The sequence below is a fragment of the Elephantulus edwardii genome, unplaced genomic scaffold, assembly GCF_000299155.1.
Source record: "Elephantulus edwardii isolate Elephantulus edwardi_28Jun2011 unplaced genomic scaffold, EleEdw1.0 scaffold00056, whole genome shotgun sequence".
In the NCBI taxonomy this organism is placed as follows: Eukaryota; Metazoa; Chordata; class Mammalia; order Macroscelidea; family Macroscelididae; genus Elephantulus; species Elephantulus edwardii.
Genome location: NW_006399806.1, coordinates 11,379,310 through 11,385,419, shown reverse-complemented (window position 1 = coordinate 11,385,419; position 6,110 = coordinate 11,379,310). Strand labels below are relative to the sequence as shown.

Here is a 6,110-nt window from a genome sequence, read left to right as displayed (position 1 = left end):
CATAACAAATGTTATTGATGAGCCTTTTTCCTCCTGTCTTGCTGCCACATTTTTTGTAGAGTTTAGATTTTCAAATAAGTTGCTTAGGATGTTGATTGAATGTGTGAGACAAAGGATGCAAGCCTGACACACATCTTTCCTAATGTAAACCATCCAGTGTTGCCTTGCTGTGTCCTATAATAATATCTTGGCCGAGGTCTAGGTTTCTCATGAGCAAAATCAAGTGTCTTAGAACTCTCATTATTCTCATTGTTAGCCACAGATTGTTATGATCCACATAGTCAAATACTTTTGAATAGTGAATAAAGTGCAAATAAACATTTTTCTTTTACTTTTAGTCAGTATCCATCTGACAGCAGCACTGATATCCCTGGTGCCATGACTTCTTCTAAATCCAGCTTGAATGTCTGACAGTTCTCTATGTACTGTTCTAATCATTTTTGAATGATCTTTGGCAGTATTTTGCTTGCATATGATATTAATGATATTGTTCCATAATTTCCACATTCTACTGTATCATTTTTTTCCCTTGGGAATGGAAACAAACATTAATCTCTCCTCCAAATATCCTGGCATAGACTGGTGAGCACATCTAGGGCTGCATTTGTAATTTTAAACATTTCAATTGGTATCCCATCTATTCCTGGAGCTTTATTTTTGCCATTTCCTTCAGTGAAGCCTGAGTTGTTTCCTTTATCACCATCGATTCTGGTTCAGATGGTACTTCTTGGATGATGTCAGTGTTGTCCAATTGTTTTTGGTACAGTGACTCTGTGTATTCTCTACATCTCCTTTTGATGTTTCCTGGATTATTCAAGATTTCCCTGATAGATGTGTATAAAGACAAGTGTTGCCATAGAAATAAGCTTGTTGAATAGAACTTTTAGTAGATGTGGAAGTTTAGTCTAAAAGAAAGATTCAGCTCCAGTAAATACTCTAAATTATCATATTTTCATTTGAATAAATTTCTGGGCTAACCTAGGATGACTTAGTGAAGAAATTTAGAAGAAAGGCAAGCAGAAAAGAGAGTGTGTGTGTGGGGGGGGGGGTAAGGAAACTTACTTTTTGAAACCAGAGCAAACAGTTTGGCTACTGAGATAAGGGAAAGCTGGTGTATTCAGAGCCTCTCTCCAGGGCTTGAAGCTAAAAAGAGCTAGGGGAAAGGCTTACATGTGTTGATCACCTGGGTCTCTGGAGTGAGAGTAGCAATTAAAAAAAAAATAGGCTGAGTTCGATCATGTTCCATTGACATTGTCAACCTAGCATGCACAGATATTTAAATAAATGAAGAAGAATAGCTTATTTGAAGAGCAAGAAGCCATGAGCACCCATAAATTTTGAATTGTCCCGTCTGGAGGGCTAAAGCTACTTGAAGGAACAAGTTGGTCTCAAATCCATCTAACATACTTTGGACATGTAGTAAGGAGGGACTAGTCCTTCGAGAGGGACATCATGCTTGGCAGGGTGGAGGGACAGAGCAGGAGAGGAAGACTCTCTATGAGGTGGATTGATTCAGTGACTGGGGAATCAGGATGGATATATGGGAGAGAGTGCGATTGGCACAGGACAAAGCAGAGTTTAGGGTTGTTGTACATAGGGTCACTATGAGTCGCAAGTGACTCGATGGCACATAACAACAACAATGATTTGGACTTCTAAGTCTATGGCTTGTTCCCATTTGAACTTAGCCTTGGATGGCTTAGAATGAGTCAACCAAAATCCAACCAAATAGAAAATGTCTCATAACATCCACTAGGGTTAATTGCTACAATTAAATGGCTCTCCCTATAAGTCAACTTACAGATTCAAATGTTCAAAGTACTAACTAGAGCAAAAGATTCTTCAGAAAGGAAATGCTTGTTTCCTCAGAGTATTGATTTAATAAGAACAGACAATTCAGAAAATAACTATTTAAAGCACATCATGAAAGCATAATGTATGAAATAGATACCTTACATGCTTTAATGGATAGAGTTATTAGTAAAGTAATTGCTTAAAAAGTTAACTCTTCATATATATTTTAAAAAATGGCTAAAAGAGCCAAGGTGGTATAGTTGTTGTTGTTCGGTGCCATCGAGTTGTAGACGACTCATAGTGACCCTATGAAAGAACAGCCTGAGCACTGTTCGTACATAGAGTTTCCGGAGGCAAGCCATTTCGGAAGTGGATGCCGCTCCTGCTTCCAGGCTTGATTAAGTCGGGAAGCTCCAGCCAACACTGTCCACCATGGGTACCCATTACCATAATTGGCACCTCACTGTCACAGTCTTCAACATCACAACAACCACGAGTTCCCTCTATACAGCAACGCACAGACCAGTGCTATACCACCTATAAGAATGTTTGACAGGAAAACAATTTCAACCTGGCCGATGGCCGCAGGCCCGAGGACCCTTTGGGCTTAAGGTCGCCTCCTGGCTCAAACCCTAGGTCCAGCCTGGCTTGCCTCGTTCCCTGGGGCAGAGCAAACCTGCACGTCAAACACATGCCCAGAAAAGCACTCAACTCCAAAAGCTTGCTACGATTCCTGCGCTCACGCCACCATGCTCCTTCTTGTGATATAGTAGGTACTGTTAAAAATTTGGCTTCCCTAGACCATTGTCCTTAATCTGACCCAGCTGACCTATGGCAAGTTGTTCACCTACTTCAACAAATGTATGATTCCCTTCTCATAGGGCATATTACCCTAGCCACAAGAGGATTACTTAATATCACTACTAAATCAAGAAAATTCAGCTTCAGAAATTAGAAACTTTGGCATCAGGGAAGAAGAAGCAGAGAAAGCAGGGCATAAACAGGAATTTCTGCATCATATGTATCTTCCTGTTAACTAAGAAGCTGCCTAGATTAATTGAAGGACTATCTTGCTTGATGCCTTTGAGCTGTGGTGTTGGAGAAGAGTATTGAATATACCATGCACTGCTAAGAGAACAAACAGTTTCATCTCGGAGAGGAAAAACCAGACAAGAATTCTGAAGCTTCATCTGAGATACTTTGGACATGTTGCAAGAAGGAATCAGTCCTTGGAGAGGGACGTCATGCTTGGCAGGGTGCAGGGACAGCGTAGGAAAAGACCCTCGATGAGATGGATTGGTTCAGTGACTAGGGTAATGGGTGTGAGCTGTATTGTAGACAATGAGATTGGCACAGAATAGAGAAGGGTTTAGGGCTCTTGTACATAGGGTTACTAGGAGTCACAGATGACTTGATGGCACATAACAACAACAACAACAGCAACATTATCTTGCTGTTGACTAAGAAATTATCAGAATTAAGGTATTATGTCTTGCTGTTAACCTGGTTTGGCTATGCTATGTTCTAAACTTACTCTTTCACTGTGAGATTCCCCTTGCTTCCCTACCTTCCGACCTGTTTTCCTAATAAATCTAAAGCTGTGAGTAAAAAGAGATTCTATAAAGATAATATAGTAATTTGCAATGAATTTCAGACCTAGTAATTAGTAGAAGTAGATGCAGTGGAGTGGGGAATCATGTCTAACTTTATAGAGATTAGTTTTATACTGTGAATGTTTTGTGTAGTTGGTAGAGGTCAGACTTGATTATCCTCACATTGCTATTGTTCCTTTTAAAATAGCTATTCATATATTTTTTTCTATCAATATTTTTATGTATATGTCTACCTACCAACCTATATAGAAATCTATTTATTTTTTAAAATACCTTATCAATGTATTAGATGTTATTTTTTTCCTTTTTATCATACCTGCAAAGTTTGTTTTGGTAGGCTTTTTTTCCCCAAAAAAATTGCAAAATAAATCAGTTTCATATTCAACAATTTGCTGAAGAAAAACAACTTGTTACTAAGTATAACCTTCTTAAACTGTATCTGTCAATTAAAAAAATAGCAAACAATTTGAACATAAATAATGTAAAAATGCCAAGTGTCTACTATTCTGAGGAATTTTTAAGTGTGTCATTTTTATCCTTACAGAAAGCGTGGATTATGGACCAGTGTTTGTACAGGAACCAGATGACATCATTTTCCCAACTGATTCTGATGAAAAGAAAGTATCATTTAATTGTGAAGTTCATGCCAATCCAGTTGCCAGTTACAGGTAGAATTTAATTAACTTTTGAAACTTAAAAAAATTCCCTTGAAGAAGATTCTGACAGTTCCAAAGAATATTACAATGCCTCAAGTAATTTTTACATATTTTTCTTTTGATTTTTTCCCTAAGATGGCTTCGAAATGGAACAGAAATAGACTTAGAAAGTGATTATCGCTACAGTTTGATAGACGGCACATTCATTATAAGCAATCCAAGTGAAGCAAAGGATTCTGGCCATTATCAGTGTTTAGCAACAAACACATTTGGAAGTATTCTGAGTAGAGAAGCCATACTTCAGTTTGCCTGTGAGTAAAGTATATAAATTTCTATATAATTAAAATATTACATATATATGTACATATTACTATAAGTAATTTAAAATTTTAATTAGGTAAAAGGTTAAGATGATAAATTTAAGATAGTGGTAAAACTTTGGAAAAAATTATAACTGTAAATAATAGTTTTCTTCCTAGGCGATTTCTCAATATTTTGAGTTGTTTTACTCATTTGGGAAGTTACAATTCTATTCATCAAAACAAAGTTTATATATTCAATATCTTTTTAAAATTACTTTTAGAAAGAGAGGGAGAGATTTCTATAATTTATATGTCTACTTTTAAAAGACATTGGTTTACACTCCTTAATAGTTTACTAGAATTATTTTATGCTATAGAATCCTCAGTACATAAGATATCATATATAAAAATTTTCCCGTTGTTCTGGTCACCAAAGGAATAAAGACACTGCAATTGATTTAATTATGACAAGTACTTTCCCCAAATTTTGAACAAGCTACTAAGTGAAAATGAAAATTAACATTATTTTATTTTCCATTTGCTTTTTTTTTATTTTAATGAAAATTTACAGACTTTGGATTTCTATTCATTCATTCTTGCACACTTTCCTCCCTGCCCACCCCTGCCTGCTCAGTTCCCTTTTCTTTCTGGAAAGTAAAAAAAAAAATTAAAATAAAATTCTTTCATTGTTATACAATCTCCCCTGCCACCCAGTCCACTCCACTATGCATTTTTCATTCTGGAATCTTATCATGACAATAATACCTAGTCATATATTTCTCCTGAACAATTCTCTCCCTCATCTATTTCAATGCAGTGTATATTATGTATCCCCTTTTAGTCTCCCCCAAGATGTCAGTACCACTGTACAACACTGGCACTATGCAGTATTTGTCCTTTTGTGACTGAGATATTCCACTCAGCATAATATCCTCTAGGGTCACTCATTTTGTATAATATTTCATGAATGTCTTGTTTTTCAATGCAGCAGAGGATTTTATTGTGTGAATATACCAGAGTTTCTCTATCTATTCATTTGTTGAAGGGCACTTGGGTTGTTTCCAACCCTTTGCTGTTGTGAACAAAGCACAATAAACATGGGTGTGCATATATTCCCTTGGGTGGCAGTTCTAGTTTCTTTAGGGTATATTCCCACTAATGGAATTGTTGGGTCAAATGGTATTTCTATCTGCAAATTTTTAAGAAAGCACCATACTGTCTTCCATAATGTTTGCACCATTTTATACTCTCACCAACAGTGAATAAGGGTTCCAGTTTTCCACAGCCTCGCCAGCATTTGTTGTTTGCTGTTCTTTTAAATTTTGCTATTCTTACTTGGGTGAGATGATATATAGTTGTCTTGATTTGTATCTCTCTTGGAGCTAGGGATTTTGGACACTTCTTCATGTGTTTCCATCTGAAAATCTTCTTTGGTAAAGTATCTGTTCATAACTTGTGCTCATTTTTCCACTGGGTTCTTTACCTTTATCTTGTTGTGGTGCTCAAATATTTCATAAATTCTAGATATAAGTCCCTTATCAGACATGTCATTACCAGATATTTTTCTCAGTCTGTGGCTTCCCTTTTTTAACCTGTTGGAAAAGTTTTTGGATACGCATAGGGATTTTAATCTTAGGTCTCATTCATCTATTTTACCCTCTCCTGGTTATATTCAGGATACCTGGAAGACTGCTTATGTTGTGAATTAGGGCTTTTAGAGTTCTTCCAAGCCTTTCTCTAATGAA

General features: G+C 36.5%; 1 protein-coding gene across 1 annotated transcript in view; it reads left to right on the top strand.

Annotated features, from left to right (window-relative positions):
* The first annotated feature begins 3,950 nt into the window (after positions 1-3,950).
* CNTN5 (contactin 5) overlaps positions 3,951-6,110 on the top strand; it is a 789,484-nt gene continuing 787,324 nt past the window's right edge. Inside the window, exons 1-2 of the mRNA XM_006887326.1 lie at positions 3,951-4,075; positions 4,199-4,374. The gene's annotated coding sequence lies outside the window, so the exon portion shown is untranslated. The remainder of the gene's footprint in view (positions 4,076-4,198; positions 4,375-6,110) is intronic.